The sequence below is a fragment of the Moschus berezovskii genome, chromosome X (assembly GCF_049115385.1).
Source record: "Moschus berezovskii isolate FMDL1 chromosome X, NW_MosBer_1.0, whole genome shotgun sequence".
NCBI classification, from domain to species: Eukaryota; Metazoa; Chordata; class Mammalia; order Artiodactyla; family Moschidae; genus Moschus; species Moschus berezovskii.
Genome location: NC_142488.1, coordinates 71724501 through 71743259, shown reverse-complemented (window position 1 = coordinate 71743259; position 18759 = coordinate 71724501).

Below are 18759 nucleotides of genomic sequence, written 5' to 3'. Positions count from 1 at the left end.
TGTTTCTCTTCATGGTCTATTTCAGGATTCTAGATGAACCTCCACAGCATGATATATATCAGCTGAGAAACATTTTTAAATTGTTGAACAAATCATATTACTCTTATATACATATATATGTAGTTCCAGATGTTATATGGATTAAACTTAATACTGATTCTTTATTTTGGCAACTAGATTAATGTTAAAGTGCTAGAGATACTAATAGCTCCACTTTGTAAAATCATTTTATAAGATTGAATTATGGTTTAAATAAATTAAAAGTATTTCAGGCTTATTTGCATAAGTATGAAATTATAACTTTGATTTCATTAGCTGTAAAATTTATTTTCTCTTTTCACTCTTCTTTTTTTTCTTTTGATTATGAAAGTAAGATAGTACATTTACAGGAGACTTGGAAAATATAGAACAACGTTACATACAGTTCCACTATATATTACAATTATTTTTTAAGTAGATGCATTAAGATTTTTAGGTGGAGTTACAATGAAAAACTCTCAAAAATCAATAGCATGAATAGAGAGAAAAATAGAAGGTTATAGTGTACCTGAAAAGCACTATAAACCAATTTGACATTATTAACATTTAAATAATTTTCACGCAAAAATAGAATGCAAATTCTATTCAAGTTCCCATAGACTATAAACTAGGAGACACTGGAACACATCTAGGGAAATAAAATAAAGTGCAAAAATTTCATGGTTTAAAGTTAGTGAAATGATACAGAATCTGTCCTCTTATTAATTTTGAATTATCTTAGAAACCTGAACTGAAAGATATTTGAAAATCATCCATGTATTTTCAAGTGGATTGTGGGACATTTACCAAGAGAAATATTTGACTTAGCTATGCCTCTTGAGAAACCTGTATGCAGGTTAGGAAGCAAAAGTTAGAATTGGACATGGAACAACAGACTGGTTCCAAATAGGAAAAGGAGTACGTCAAGGTTGTATATTGTCACCCTGCTTATTTAACTATTATACAGAGTACATCATGAGGAACGCTGGGCTGGAAGAAGCACAAGCTGGAATCAAGATTGCTGGGAGAAATATCAATAACCTCAGATATGCAGCTGATACCACCCTTATGGCAGAAAATGAAGAGGAACTCAAAAGCCTCTTGATGAAAGTGAAAGAGGAGAGTGAAAATGTTGGCTTGAAGCTCAACATTCAGAAAACAAAGATCATGGCATCTGGTCCCATCACTTCATGGGAAATGAATGGGAAAACAGTGGAAACAGTGTCAGACTTTATATTTTGGGGCTCCAAAATCACTGCGGATGCTGATTGCAGCCATGAAATCAAAAGACGCTTACTCCTTTGAAGGAAAGTTATGACCAATCTAAATAGTATATTAAAAAGCAGAGACATTACTTTGCCAACAAAGGTCCGTCTAGTCAAGGCTAGGGTTTTTCCCGTGGTCATGTGTGGATGTGAAAGTTGGACTGTGAAGAAAGCTGATCGCAGAAGAATTGATGCTTTTGAACTGTGGTACTGGAGAAGACTTTGAGAGTCCCTTGGACTGCAAGGAGATCCAACCAGTCCATTCTAAAAGAGATCAATTCTGGGTGTTCATTGGAAGGACTGATGCTAAAGCTGAAACTCCAATACTTTGGCCACCTCATGCGACGAGTTGACTCACTGGAAAAGACTCTGATGCTGGGAAAGGTTGGGGGCAAGAGGAGAAGGGGACGATAGAGAATGAGATGGCTGGATGGCATCACCGACTCGATGGACATGATTTTGAGTGAACTCCGGGAGTTGTTGATGGACAGGGAGGCCTGGAGTGCTGTGATTCATGGGGTCGCAGAGAGTTGGACACGACTGAGCGACTGAACTGAACTGAACTGATTGAATGCCTCAATAAAGTTAGAAGTCTGAAAAAATACAGAGGGTGATTGAAAAGAATAAAGCATTTAAATGAAAAAGTAATATTAAAATGAGAAACTAGTATCAAAGATACTTTAAAAACTCCATGTATTTGGAAATTAAATGTCCACTTTTAAATAATGGGTATTTCTAAGAAACCACAAAAAGGAAAATTAGAAAATATTTTCAACAGAATGAAAACGAACAGAGAATTTACCAGAGTTTGTTGCATGCAGCTGAACCTACTCATGCACTTTCTCTTTTAAGGTCAATAAATTATTTTTGAATGGTTTAGAAACAAATAAAAATTTTAAATATTGTTTTTATATTTTCCTAAGATTACATTTCTCTTGAAAATATATTCAAATTCTTACCTTCCAAATACAACTATTTTTTTAATTCTTTAGATTATTAAGATGAGGAAATATTCAGATAATAAAAATAGGTAATTGGAAAGGAGAATACAGAAAAGAAATAAAAAGAAATATAGCCATATTGCATTTTTGCATTTTTCATAAAAGGATCAATGAAAGTGAGCAGATTTCTGTTGAGCATGATCTCCACAGAATTCATTGATAGGGCAGGATATTATACATTCATTATTTAGTGTCAAGTTAATTCTTAATTACACTAAGGGAATTATTCTCACCAGGTCCAAAATTTGAAAAGATCAGATGAAATCCTTGAATCTTTTTCTTTCTTTTCTATAAGAAGATTAATTAGTGCTCAAAACAATGAAAAAGGAAAAAAAATATTAATATCAAATTCACAACTAAGAAGCAACAAATGTAGCAACTCTCACTAATCCATTAGATGATGGAGGAAATTACATTCGTGAAATCCTGAAACTTCTGAATCTTTATTATGCTTATTGGATTACAACCATGGAAAATGGCTGTCATAGCCTAATAGCAATGTGACAATGTTTCTAGCATAGCATAACACAATTTTAATTAATCTATATTTTTCCCAATTAGATGAGCATAGCGGAACATTTAGTATTTATTTTTTCACCAGGATTCTTTCAAATGAGGAAATAAACTGTGGAAAAAGTATTTTGCATTCTACAATAAAAAACAACACATCTTATCATCCTCACTGGACATTTTACAACTAATCTTCAAGATCAGCTTTGGTCAATGAAGGTATCTATGACACTGAAAAAGTTAGATTCACAACTAAAAGAACACACAGTATCAGCAGTTGCTGGAACTGAGGGAAAAAGTTAAGTAATAATAATTAAGAATAAGATTTTTAATTTAATAGATTAAAAATAAATCATATATGAAATTAAAAAATAAATTTTACTTAGTACAATTTGATTATAGGAGGGGAAAATTCATGTTGAATAAATGACATTTAATATAAAAATATAGGTTTTGATATTATAAGGGACTGAAAGTAAATTATTTTCAATTTTAAGCATAGGTTTAAAAGATTGTTGAGAATGAACCTGTTCTTGCTACTGAAAAGCTTGGTTTTAAGGCAAGTTGTACAAGACAAGATTGTGTGCCATGTACAGAGCAGAGCACTTGTTGAACATATTGAATTTGAAGCTCATAAGAATGGCCTCAATTGTGCTGATAGTAATTTCATTTTCTTTTAATGATTGAGAGGTTAGATCTGCATAAGAACAATTAAAAATGGCATTTCTGGCATTTTGTCCCAAACACTGTGAGTTTTAGTGAATAGCTTTTTGTCCATTTACACTCCCATTGTCTTATTTTAACTTTCGACTCTCTCTCAACTTCAATATTTTTAGTATTCTTCTAACAGCTTCCACGTCATCCCATCCTCTGATTCTCTCTATATACAATCCTTAGAAAATTATTTGAGCAATATTAAAGTCTTATGCCACTGTCCTGCTTAAAATACTTTAGTGGTTCTTTACTATATGTAGGGTAAAGTTCAAACATTTTTGCAGAATATCCAGTAACCTTCATGAATGGACACATGCCTACCATATTTTTTGTCTCCTTTTTCAGCATTCTCGCCATAGTCGCCCTTCACTATAGCCAGGTCTAACTAATTTTGGGTGCCAGTGTAAAATTTTTTCTCAAATTTTATTAACACTTTCAAAATGGTGATGACATATTATTAAATAAAATACAGCGCCCTTCTGAGTTGGGGGCCATGTGCAGCTACACAGGAAACTGGCCCTGATTTCAACTACTCCAAATGATTTACAATTTCCTGAATATCTCCATTCATTTATCTCTGAGGTATCTTTGTATATTCTGTGCTTTTTGTTATAATGTATCTTCCCTCATTTCTTTTAAGAGTTTTCAACTAGGTTAAAAAAAGTTTCCTCTTCTAGAGTTCCATAACACCTGGGGCATGAACTTGCTATAATATATTCCACATTAATACTGCATGTTTACATTTGTTTACAAATCTGTCTCCTTCACCAGTCTCTCAAAATATTTAGGGAAGAGATCATATCCTTATTCATCTCTATGTCTTCAACCCCACCTCAAGATCTACTACAGAAAAGGTGTTCTTGAAAGTAAATGAAACATTTATGTGGCTTAGTCTCTGCAGTGTGAAATGGAAATAACTAGTAGAGAGTAAAGAACTGATTTAGTAGCAGAATTGCTTCAATGATAGTACCAATGTATCATTAAAAAGCTGTGCATTTAATCACTTTGCTGTGCTCATGTACAATTATCTATGGGGCTTCTTTCAGTGACATTTGCAGACAAAATGAGGAATATGATCCGACATATTTTTATTGGGCCAGTAGGGGAAAATGTGTGATGGTTGATGCCTTTGTCTTCTGGTTAAACTGACAGGGTGACAATGTGTGAGAGTAGGTATTTATCATTTTAGTCCGTATCTCACTATTTAATCACATTTCATTTGCTAAGGGGACAGAGGATGGTTTTGACAAAACTTGTGACATTACAGGTCTAGTTATAAAAAACACTTCAAATTTTATACCTTTGAGAAGCAAATATTCGCACAAAAGTAGACAGAATACAGAGATTTGTGAGAAGGAAATCCAGTGTTTGTTGTGAAGCACAGATAGGTACTTGATTCTGGAGCACTGAGATTCCTGTATAATGTGACTGAATTTAAAGTCTTTCTGACAGGCCTTTGTTTTTCAGATCCTTACTTAAAAATGTATGTGCTTTACGTTATGATGAGATTCTGACTTATGTCAAGGCAGAAAGACTAGAATAACAGGGTCCTTTTAATACATGCTTTTGTTGGATATAATGCCCTGCCACTCTTGTACAAGAATCTCAGGTTTCTAGGGATGTGTGAACAAAAATCTTATTGCTGTTAGGAATGCCTTTATCTTCATAGATCAAACTTTGCTTTATGATGATCATTAGAAAATGCATTTACCATGATTCAGAACTGCAATATCTCAAAGCTCCTCACAAAGGGCTTCAGGAAATAAGCTTACATGTACACAGTGATATGGATATATAACCTCTGCTATCTGTGCATTAATTGATATGTATTCTGTTGGGCTTATTGAGATTCTAGATTGCAATTTCTTCCATTTGGATCCACTTTGGGGGAGGAACAAAGCATTCATTCTGCCAGGAATGACCTTAACTACTAGTGGTGGAGAGGGAAGTGGTGGAGTTTATTGGGTAGCCACAAGTAACTGTAAAAGATCCCAGTAAAGGAAAGAGATATTGAAAAATAAGATGGTTTACCTTCATAATTTTGCCCAGAGTCACACTAAGGTTGCAGTATCTCAATGCTTAAGGCAACTTGCACCTAAACCCAGAGTAAGAAGGAGAATCTTGAGCCCTGTTGTAGACTGTTTCCTCCAAAAACTCATTTGTTAAGTGATGATGGGAACTTTGGAAGGTATTAATATTTGGGTAATGAGAGTAGAGCCCTCATGAATGTGATAGTATCTTTATAAAAAAGGTCCAGAGAGTTCCCTTGCCCCTTTTTCCATGTGTGGATATAGTAAGGATGAAACATGAATGAACAAAAAAATGTCTCTTTACTAGGAACCTAATATGCTGGAGTCTTAATTTTGGACCTATATCTTCTCAAATAGCGAGAATTAAATTGTCTAAGTCACCTATTCAATGGAATTTATTTTACAACATCTGGAATTAGACTAAGACAATATCCTTCATTTCTTTCCTCAAAAGCTTGAATCCCTCTACGACATTTTAAACAAATGATTGTTCAGTATTTTTGCTAGATGAACCTCATTGACAGATAACTCACTAATTGCCCAGGCAATCAATTTTACCTTTATTTCCCCTAAAAACATTGAAAATTTTTCTCCTAATTTAGGATATGTGGTAATACAGGTTTTATTGCTATTCCACGTAACAGTTCTTCAGCTATTTAAGACAGAAATTAAAGCACTTGGACATCTCACTACCATAAGTTCAATTTTTCATTAATTCTTCTTATTTTGACATGACTTTTCACCCCTATATTATCCCTGAATTTTACTATTCTTTTTATAAAATTTTACCAAAGTGTAGTTGAATTACAATATCACATTACTCTTGCTCATACAATATAGTGATTTGATAGTTTTCTATATTATGCTCCATATAAAATTATTATAAAATATTTGCTGTATTCCCTGTGCTGTACATTGCATCCTTGTATATTATTTATTTTATATCTTGTAGTTTGTACCTCTTGATTCCCTTCTACCATCTGGCCTCTTTCCTCACCCCTCTTCCCACTGCTAACCACTAGTTTGTTTTCTGTATCTGTCTGTTTCTGCATTTTTATAATTCTCTGTTTTAAATTTCAGAATCAATGCCAAATCATCCGATCCTCACCCTCTCCCACAGAGTCCAAAAGACTGTTCTATACATCTGTGTCTCTTTTGCTGTCTTGTATACAGGGTTATTGTTATCATCTTTCTAAATCCGTATATATGCGTTAGTATACTGTATTGGTGTTTTTCTTTCTGGCTTACTTCACTCTGTATAATAGGCTCCAGTTTCATCCACCTCATTAGAACTGATTCAAATGTATTCGTTTTAATAGCTGAGTAATACTCCGTTGTGTATATGTACCACAGCTTTCTTATCCATTCATCTGCAGATGGACATTTAGGTTGCTTCCATGTCCTGGCTACTATAAACAGTGTTGCGGTGAACATTGAAGTACGTGTTTCTCTTTCAATTCTGGTTTCCTTGGTATGTATGCCCAGGAGTGCGATTGCTGGGTTGTATGGCAGTTCTATTTCCAGTTTTTTAAGGAATCGCCATCTCATTACAACAAGTAGGATTTCCAAAACTGTGCTAAGCAGAAAAGACATGACTGGGTACGCTTCTCATGTTCCTTATCTTAGAGGAAAATCTTTTGGTTTTTCATCACTGTGTATAATTATTTTGTCATTTAGTTCAGTTTAGTTGCTCAGTCGTGTCCGACTCTTTGCAATTCCATGGACTGTAGCACGCCAGACTTCCCTGTCCATCACCAACTCACGGAGTTTACTCAAACTCATGTCCATCCAGTCAGTGATGCCATCCAACCATCTCATCCTCTGTCATCCCCTTCTCCTCCTGCCTTCAACCTTTCCTGGCATCAAGGTCTTTTCCAATGAATCAGTTCTTCACATCAGTTGACCAAAATATTGGAGTTTCAGCTTCAGGATCAGTCCTTCCAATGAATATTCAGGACTGATTTCCTTTAGGGTTGGCTGGTTGGATCTCTTTGCAGTCCAAGAGATTCTCAAGAATCTTCTCCAACACCAGAGTTCAAAAGCATCAATTCTTTGGCACTCAGCTTTCTTTATAGTCCAACTGTTACATCCATTCATGATTACTATAGTTTTGACTAGACAGACCTTTGTTGGCAAAGTAATATCTTTGCTTTTTAATAGCCTTTATTCTGCTGAGATATGTTCCCTATATGCCCACTTTGTTGAGAATTTTTATCATTTAGGAAAAAAAGGATGGTGAATTTTGTCAAGATTTTTTTCTGCGTCTACTAAGATGGTCATGTGACATTTACCCATTGTGTTGTTAATATGGTATATCAAGTTGAATGGTTTGCAGATATTGGACTATCTTTGCATCTCTGGGATAAATTCCACTTGAACATGTTGTATGATCGTTTTATGTATTGTTCAATTCAGTTTGTGAGTAATTCTTTAAGTAGTTTTACATTCTTCAAATATACTGACCTACAATTTTTGATGTGCTATCAAGGTAAGGCTCATAGATTGAGTTTGGGAGTATTCTTTCTTTTCCAAATTTTGAAATAGTTTGAGAAAGATAGATATTAACACATCTTTTAGTGTTTTATATCTCCTCTGTGAAGCTTTCTGGTTCTGAATATTTGTGTGCTGAGTTTTCTTAATACTAAATAAATTTCAGTACTAGTGACTGATCTGCTTATGTATCTATGTCTTTCTGATTCACTTTTTACAATATAAGTTCTGGAGATTTAGCCATTTAATCTATGCTGTACAACATTTTGGTAAATACCTATTCATAATATTCTTTGTTATATATGTATTTTTGTGATAATTGTTGTAATTTCTCTTCTTTCATTTCTTGTTGCTGTTATCATTCAGCTGCTCAGTCATGTCCCACTCTGCAACCCCATGGACTGAAGCATGACAGGGTTCCCTGTCCTTCAACATCCTATGGAGCTTGAGCAAACTCATGTCCATTGAGTCAGTGATGCCATTCAACCATCTTGTCCACTGCCTTCAATGCATTCTCCTCCTGCCTTCAAACCCTTCTCCTTCTGCCTCCAATCATTCCTAGCATCAAGGTTTTTTCTAACATATCGGCTCTTAGTGTTAGGTGGCCAAAGTATTGGAGATAGAGCTACAGCATCAGTCTTTCCAAAGAATATTCAGGACTAATTTTCTTTAGAATTGACTAGTTTGATCTCCTTGATGTCCAAAGGACTCTCAAGAGTCTTCTCCAACACCACAGTTCAAAAGCATCAATTATTTGGCATTCAGCCTTCTTTATGGTCCAACAGCCTTCTTATGATCCATGAATACTGGAAAAACCACAGCTATGACTAGTTGGACCATTATTGGCAAAGTAATATCTATGCTTTTTTAATATGCTGCCTAGGTTTGTCACAGATTTTCTTCCAAGGGGCAAGCTTTTCTTCAAAGGGGCAAGGATATTTTAATTTCATGGCTGCAGTTGCCATCTGCAGCGATTTTGGAGCTCCGGAAAGGAACTTTGTCAGTGTTTCCATTTTTTTCCCATCTATTTGCCATGAAGCGATGGGACCTGATGCCATGATCTTACTTTTTTGAACGTTGAATTTTAAGCCAGCTTTTCCACTCTCTTATTTCACCTTCAACAGGAGGCTTCCTCTTCACTTTCTGCCATAAGGATGGTACCATCTGCATATCTGAGGTTATTGATATTTCTCCTGGCAATCTTGATTCCAGGTTGTGCTTCATCCAGCCTGGCATTTCACATTATGTACTCTGCATATAAGTTAAATAAGCAGAGTGACAAAATACAGCCTTGAGGGACTCCTTTCCCAATTTGGAACCAGTTCATTGTTCCATGTCTGATTTTAACTGTTGCTTTTTGACCTGTATACAGGTTCCTCAGGATGCATTTAAGGTGGTCTGGTATTCCCATCTCCTTAAGATTTTTGCACAGTTTGTTGTGATCCACACAGTCAAAGGCTTTAGCATAGTCAATAAAGCCTAAGTAGATGTTTTTCTGGAATTCCCTTGCTTTCTCTATGATCCAAAGGGTGTTGGAAATTTGGTCTCTGATTCCTCTGCCTTTTCTAAATACAATGTGAACATCTGGGAATTCCTGGTTCGCATATTATTGTAGCCTATCTTGTAGAATTTTGAGCATTGCTTTGCTAGCCTGTGAAATGAGTGCAATTATGCAGTAGTTTGAACATTCTTTGGCATCGCTTTTCTTTGGGATTGGAATGAAAACTGACCTTTATCAGTCCTGTGGCCACTGCTGAGTTTCCCAAATTTGCTAGCATATTTAGTGCAGTGCTTTCACAGCCTCATCTTTTAGAACTTGAAATAGTTCAGCTGGAATTCCATCACCTCTACTAGCTTTGTTCGTAGTGATGCTTCCTAAGGCTCACTTGACTTCGGACTCCAGGATTTATGGCTCTAGGTGAGTGGTGACACCATGGTAATTATCTGAGTAATGAAGATGTTTTTTGCTTAGATCTTCTTTGTATTCTTTCCACCTCTTCTTAATCTCTTCCGCTTCTGTCCATACACTTTCTGTCCTTTATTGTGCCCATTTTTGTAGGAAATATCCCCTTGGTACATCTACTTTTCTTGAAGAGATCTCTAGTCTTTTCTATTCTATTGTTTTTCCTTATTTCTTTGCATTGATCACTGAGGAAGTATTTCTTATCTCTCCTTCCCTTTCTTTGGAAATCCCCATTCAAATGGGCATATCTTTCCTTTTCTCCCTTGACTTAACTCATCTTTACTTCTTTACTCATCTATTTGTAAGGCCTCCTCAAACAAACATTTTGCCTTTTTGCATTTATTTTTCTTGCAGATGGTATTGATCACTCTCTCCTGTACAACAGGCACTCTATCAGATCTCATCCCTTGAATCTATTTGTACTTCCACTGTGTAATCGTAAGGCATTTTATTTAGGTTATACCTGAATGGGCTAGTGGTTTTTCCTACTTTCTTCCATTTAAGTCTGAATTTTGCAATAAGGAGTTTATGATCTGAGCTGCATTCAGCTGCTGATCTTGGTTTTCCTGACTGTATAGAGCTTCTCCAACTTCTGCTACAAAGAGTATAATTCATCTGTTTTCAGTATTGACCATCTGGTGACATCCATGTGTAAAGTCGTCTCTTGTGCTGTTGAAAGATGGTGTTTGCTATGACCAGTGTGTTCTCTTGACAAACTCTGTTAGCCTTTGCCCTGCTTCATTTTGTACTCCAACGACAAAATTGCCTGTTACTCCAGTTATTTCTTGACTTCTAACTTTTGCATTCCAGTCCGCTTTAATGTAAAGGACATCTTTTTGGGTGTTAGTTCTAGAGGGTATTGCAGGTCATCATAGAACCATTCAAGTTCAACTTCTTCAGCATTAGTAGTGGGGCATAGACTTGGATTACTGCGATATTGAATCATTTGCCTTCGAAAGGAACAGAAATCTTTCTGTCATTTTCGAGATTGCACCCAAGTACTACATTTTGATCCCCTATTGACTCTGAGGGCTACTCCGTCTCTTCTAAGTTATTCTTGCCCACTGTAGTAGATATAATGGTCATCTGAATTAAATTCTCCTATTCCAGTCTATTTTAGTTCACATAATCCTAAAATGTCATCCCTAAAATATATATTCCCTTGGTATCTCTAATTTTCTTGAAATATCTCTTGTTTTTCCCAATCTATTGCTGTCCTCTATTTCTTTGCATTGATCACTTAGGAAGGCTTTCCTATATATTCTTGCTATTCTTTGGAACTCTGTGTTCAATTCGGTATATCTTTCCTTTTCTCCTTTTTCTTTTGCTTCTCTTATTTTCTCAGCTATTTGTAAGCCCTCCTTAGGCAACCATTTTGCCTTTTTGCATTTCTTTTTCTTGGCAATGGTTTAGATCACTGCCTCCTGTACAGCAATACAAAACTCCATCCATATTTCTTCAGGCACTCTGTCTATTAGATATAATCCTTTGAATCAATTTTTCACTTTCACTGTATAATCATAAGTGATTTGATTCAGGTTATACCTGGATGGCCTAGCAGTTTTCCCTTTTTTCTTGTGATGAGCCTGTTTAAAGGTTTATCAATTTTGTTTATCTTTTCTTAAAAAAATAGCTCTTTGTGGCATTGATTTTTTCTTTTAGTTTTTAATCTCTATTTTATTCCGTTTCTCACTGATCTTTATTATTTTCTTCCTTACCCTCATTTAAAAGTTTTTTTTTCCAGTTTCTTCAGCTGGGATACTATAATTCTCTCTCTTTGAAATAATTTTGCACTGTCCTGAAGATTTGGATTTATTTTTTGTTTGTCTTAAAGTATTTTCTGATTTCATATCTTATTTTTTTCTTTAAACTATTCCTTTTTCAGTAGCATACTTCTACTGTGCATTTTTTAAAAATCTGAGCATTTGTGTTTTTTCCATTTTTTTCATCTGTAATTGATTTCCAGTTTTTTTTTAATGTTCTAATCAGAAAATATCTTTATAGAAATTCTGTCTTCTTAAGTTTTTTGATATTTATTTGTGACCTAGCATGTGATGTATCCTAGAGAAACTTCACTCTTCACAATTGAAAAGAATGTGGGAGATTTCCCTCCTGGTCCAATAGTTGAGAATCCTCCCTCCAATGCAGGTGATGTGGATTTTATCCCTGGTAAAGGTACTAATATTTCACATGCCAGTGGAGGCAACTAAGCCCACATGCCACAACTAGAGAGCCCACGTGTTTCAACTACTGAGCCTGTACACTCCAGAACCTGTGTGTGACATAGAGAGAACTCCGTGAGTTCTAGAGAAGCCTGCACACCACAAAGAACAGTCTATGTTCCACAATGAAAAATATTTCATTGCACAATAAAGATCCTGTGTGCCACAACTAAGACCTGATACAGCCAAATAAATATTTTTTTAAAAGAAAAAAAATGTGTATTCTATTATTTTTGAATGGGATGTTTTATAGATATCCATTAAGATCAACTGGTCTAATATTTCATTTAAGTCCACTGTTTCTTATTGATTTTCTGTCTGAGTGTTTCATCCATTGATGTAAGTGGGGCATTAAAGTCACCTCTCTCTCTGCTCGTGCCCAGTCATGTCCTACTCTTTGTGACCCCATGAACTGTAGCCGCCAGACTCTTCTGTCTATGGGGTTTCCTGGGCTAGATTGCTGGAGTGGGTTGACATTTCTTCCTCCTAGTAAAGCCCCTACAGTTATTATATTACTATCAATTTCTCCCATTACATCTGTTAACATATTTTGTGTTGCTATATAATTATGCACTCCTATATTAGCTGCAAGAGCTTTCCAGGTAGCACAGTGGTGAAGAATCCGCCTGTCGTTGCAGGAGACACAGGTACAATCTCTGGGCTACGAAGATCCCCTGGAGTAGGAAATGGCAACCCACGATAGTATTCTTGCCTGGAAAATTCCATGGACAAGGAAGCCTGGTAGGCTATGGTCCATGGGGTTGCAAAGAGTCAGACATGACTGAGTACACATGCGCATTAGCTGCATACATGATAACAAATGTTATATCCTCTTTTACTGTCCTATTCATCATTTTTTAATCCAGTTTTGTCTTGTATTGCAGACTGTTTTAAATACTACTTGTCTGATATGAGTTCCGCTATGTCAACTTTCCTTTTATTTTCATTTGCGTGGCATTTTATTTTATCCCCTCACTCTTAGTATGTATGTCTTTAGCTCTAAAGTGAGTCTCTTGTATGCAGCATATAAATGGGTTTAATTTTTACCCAATCAGCCACACTATAGTGTTGGATTAGAGCATTTAGCCCGTTAATACTTACAGTGATCATGGATAGATTTGTACTTATTCCTTTTTTTTCCCCCCTTGTTTCTGGGTTGCTTTGTAGTTCTTATCCCTTCCTTTTTTCATCTTATAGTCTATTCCCTTACAGTTTGATGATTTTCTTTAATGTTATATTTGTTTTCCTTTCTAGTTATTCAGTATATATTATATATATTTCTGGTGATTACCACGGAGTTCATATGTATTCACCTGTAACTCTATCCACTTGTTTGAAATGGAAATTTGAGTTCAAATATATTCTAAAACATAGACATTTTTACACCCTCCTCTTATGCTTTGTGGTTTTGGTGTCCCATGTTTTTCGGTTTTCATATGTTATTTTATATCTTCACGCCAATCCTTTTTTATTGTAATTATAGCTTATTTTACAATTTTGTATTTCAACCATTATACTAGTTTTTTTAAGTGGTTGATCAACTTTCTTCTCTGTATATTTGCCTTTACCAGTGGGATTTTCCCTTGTTATATATATATATATATATATTTTTTTTTTTTTTAATTGCTTGATGTAGCTTTTTCTTTTTACCTTAAAGAGTACCCTTTAACATTTCTTGTAAGTTTGATTTAGTGGTGATGAGCTATTATTTTTGTTTGTATGAAAAACCATTTATCTCTTCAATTTTAAATGATAATATTGCTGTTATACTAGGTTGTAGGTGTGGGATTGTTTTTTTTTTGCCTCAGTGCATTAAATATATCATGCTACTTCTGGCCCACAAGGTGTCTGCCAACAAAGCAGATGATAGGCTTATTGGGCTTCCTTTTTATATTAATCTATGGGCATTTTTTAATTCTGCGTTTAAAATTCTCTTGCCATTTTAGTTATGATATATCTTCAGTTCAGTTCAGTCGCTCAGTCGTGTTCAACTCTTTGCGACCCCATGAATCACAGCACGCCAGGCCTCCAAGGTATTCCTGTTTCAGTGGCTTTTTTCCCCTCACTGTCAAGAATGACCTCTCCTGTGTATGAGAAATTGATTGAGGTCACACATGAGTAATAAGGAGTGATAAAAGGAAAAACATTCAGGCATTCTTTATCTAAAGTCCATTTGTTATCAATATCACAGACATTGGAGATCATCTGAAGTGTTATCATCTAAGATTTGGGATATGAATATCTTGGAAAAGATGTCTCATTAAATGCAGTCTGTGTCAATTCCAATAAATACATATTTTCATGTCAACAAATAATGTGAAGTTTCCATCAGAGTTTGGCACTTTCTTTAGATCTGTCATGTGAATACATGAGACTATTCCTTGAAGTTTGGCAAGACAAGGATAAGTTAACATTATTAGATAAGGGCTTTCCCAGCAAGTTTGAAGAGACTCATTACAGAAGTGCTTTACCCAATAGAATAAATCTATAAGTTGTGAGGTGTGATGTTCAAGGTTTTTATCTCCTGAAAGTACACTGAAAAGATTGTTCTATTATAACATGCTCAGTTTAAATAGAGGCAATTAAATTAATGCAATGTTGAAGAATCTCTCCTTTTATCAGTTGTGGATCTTAGATGTAGCAGACCCTAATCTATGAAAAAGAAGTCAAGGATATATCAATACAATAGAGAAAGCACAGTCTCTTCAATAAGTGTTTCTGGGAAAACTGGACAGGTACATGTAAAAGAATGAAATGAGAACACTCCCTGACACCAGATATAACAAAAAAAAAAAAAACTCAAAATGGATTAAAGCCCTAAATGTAAGACTGGATAGTATAAAACACATAGAGGAAAATATAGGTACAACACTCTGACATAAATTACAACAAGACTTTTTTTTTATTCACCTCTGAGATTAATGAAAATAAAAGCAGAAATAAACAAGTGGGGCGTGATTAAACTTAAAATCTTTTGCATGGCAAGGGAAACTATCAATAGATTGAAAAGAAAACCCACAGAATGGGAGAACCTATTTGCAAAGGAAGCAATGGACAAGTTATTAATATCCAAAGTACACAAAAACTTCCTGCAACTCAGTATTAGAAAAGCAAAAGTCCTAATAAAAAAAATAGAAGACCTAAGCAGACATTTCTCCAAAAGAATCATACAGATGGCCAAGAAGCACATGCAAGGTTGCTCCACATCCCTAATTATTAGACAAATACAAACCAAACCTACAATGAGGTATCGCTTCACACTGGTCAAAATTGTCATCTACAAAAAATAGGAGAGAGTGTGGAAAAAGGGTACTGTTTTATACTATTGGTGGGAATATAAATCGGTACAACTACTATGGAGAATAGTGTGTGCTTTGCTTAGTCACTCAGTCGTGTTTGATTCTTTGTGACCCCATGGACTGTAGTCCTTCAGGTTCCGCTGCCCATGGGCATTCTCCAGGCAAGAACACTAGAGTAGGTTTCCATGGCCTCCTCCAGGGGATAGTCCCAACCCAGGGATCAAACCCAGATCTCCCACATTGCAGGCGGTTTCTTTACCATCTGAGTCACCAAGAAAGCCCAAGAATACTGGAGTGAGTGGTGTATCCCTTCTTCAGGGGAACTTCCTAACCCAGAAATTGAACCAGGGTCTCCTGCATTGCAGGCAGACTCCTTATCACCTAAGCTATCAGGGAAGCCCAGAGAACAGTATTGAGGTTACCTAAAAAACTAAAAATAGTCTGAAGTCAGGCAGGTTGATTCCTTCAGTTCCGTACTTCTTTTACAAGATTGCATTGACTATTCAATGTTTTTTGTATTTCCATACAAATTGTGAAATTATTTGTTCTAGTTCCTTGAAAAATACCATTGGCAGCTTGATAGGGATTGCATTGAATCTATAGATTACTTTGGGTAGTATACTCATTTTCACTATATTGATTTTTCCGATTCATGAACATGGTATATTTCTCCATATATTTTGTCCTCTTTGATTTCTTTCATCAGTGTTTTATAGTTTTCTATATATGGCCTTTTGTTTCTTTAAGTAGATTTATTCCTAAGTATTTTATTCTTTTTGTTGCAATGGTGAATGGAATTGCTTCCTTAATTTCTCTTGATGCTTTCTCATTGTTAATGTATAGGAATGCAAGGGATTCCTGTGTGTTAGTTTTATATACTGGAAATATACTGTATCCATTGGTTAGCGCTAGTAATTTTCTGGTGGTGTCTTTAGGGTTTTCTATGTAGAGGATCATGTCATGTGCCAACAGTGAGAGTTTTATTTCTTCTTTTCCACTTTGGATGTCATTTATTTATTTTTCTTCTCTGATTGCTCTAGTCAAAACTCTGTTGAATAACAGTGGTGATAGTGGACACCCTTGTCTTATTCCTGGCTTTAGGGGAAATGCTTTCGATTTGTTACCACTGAGGGAAATGTTTGCTGTAGGTTTATCATATACGGCTTTTATTATGTTGAGGTACATCCTGAGAAACGCTGGGCTGGAAGATCTGGAATCAAGATTGCCAGGAGAAATATCAATAACGTCAGATATGCAGATGACACCACCTATGGCAGAAAGTGAAGAGGAACTCAAAAGCCTCTTGCTGAAAGTGAAAGAAGAGAGTGGAAACGTTGGCTTAAAGCTCAACATTCATCAGAAAACTAAGATCAAGGCATCTGGTCCCATCACTTCATGGGAAATAGATGGGGAAACAGTGGAACCAGTGCCAGACTTTATTTTTGGGGGCTCCAAAATCACTGCAGATGCTGATTGCAGCCATGAAATTAAAAAAAAAAATTCTTGCTCCTTGGAAGGAAAGTTACCAACATAGATAGCATATTAAAAAGAAGAGACATTACTTTGCCAACAAGGCTATGGTTTTTCCAGTGGTCATGTATGGATGTGACAGTTGGACTGTGAAGAAAGCTGATCGCCGAAGAATTGATGCTTTTGAACTGTGGTGCTGGAGAAGACTCTTGAGTCCTTTGGACTGCAAGGAGATCCAACCAGCCCATTCTAGAAGAGATCAATCCTGGGTGTTCATTGGAAGGACTGATGCTAAAGCTGAAACTGCAATACTTTGGCCACCTCATGCGACGAGTTGACTCCCTGGAAAAGATTCTGATGCTGGGAGGGATTGGGGGCAGGAGGATAAAGGGACGACAGAGAATGAGATGACTGGATGGCATCACCGACTCGATGGACGTGAGTTTGAGTGAACTCCGGGAGTTGGTGATGGACAGGGAGGCCTGGTGTGCTGTGATTCATGGGGTCGCAAAGAGTCGGACACGACTGAGCGACTGAACTGAACTGAACTGATGTTCCTTCTATGTCTCCTTTCTGGGAAATTTGTTGTCATAAATGGGTTTTTAGAAATCAAAGACTTTCTCTGCATCTATTGAAACAATCATACGGGTTTTATCTTTCAGTTTGTCAATGTGGTGTATCCCACTGACTGATTTGTGATATTGGAGTCCTTGCAACCCTGGGATAAAGCCCATTTGGTCATGATGTATGATCTTTTTAAATATGTTGTTGGATTCTGTTTGCTAGAATTATGGTGACGATTTTTGCATCTATGTTCATCAGTGATACTGGTCTGTAGGTTTGTTTGTGTGTGTGTGTGTGTGTGTGTGTGTGTGTGTGGCATCTTTGTCTGATTTTGGTATTAGGGTGATGCTGGCCTCATAAAATGAGTTTGGCAATTTACCTTCCTCTGATATTTTCTGGAAGAGTTTGATAGGATAGGTGTTAGCTCTTCTCTAAAATTTTGTAGAATTCAGCTGTGAAGCCATCAGGTCCTGGGCTTTTGTTTGTTGGAATATTTTTTATTTCTGTTTCAATTTCCGTGTTTGCGATGGTTCTGTTAAGATTTTCTGTTTCTTCCTGGTTCAGTTTTGGAAGGTGATACTTTTATAATAATTCTTCTATTTCTTCCAAGTTGTCCATTTTATTGGCATATAGTTGCTGATAGTAGTCTCTTATAATCTTTTGTATTTCGGTGTTGTCTGTTGTGATTTCTCATTGTCATTTCTAATTTTGTTGATTTGATTTTTCTCCCTTTTTTTTTTCTCTTGATGAGTCTGTCTAATGGTTTGTCTATTTTATTTATCTTCTCAAAGAACCAGCTTTTAATTTTGTTGATTTTTGCTATGGTCTCCATTGTTTCTTTTTCATTTATTTCTGCCTTAATTCTTATTCTTTCTTTCCTTCTACTAATCCTGGGTTTCTTCATTTTTCTCTTTCTAGTTGTTTTAGGTGTAAAGTTAGGTTATTTATTTGATTTTTCTCTTATTTCTTGAGGTAAGCTCGTATTGCTGTAAACCTCTCCCTTAGCACTGCTTTTACTGTATCCCATAGGTTTTGGGTTGTTGTATTTTCATTTTCATTCGTTTATATGCATATTTTATTTCTTTTTTTATTTCTTCTGTGATTTGTTGTTTAGAAGTTCTTTGTTTAGCCTCCATACGTTTTTATTATTAATAGTTTTTGTCTTGTAGACATCTAATCTTACTGCATTGTGATCAGAAAAGATGCTTGAAAT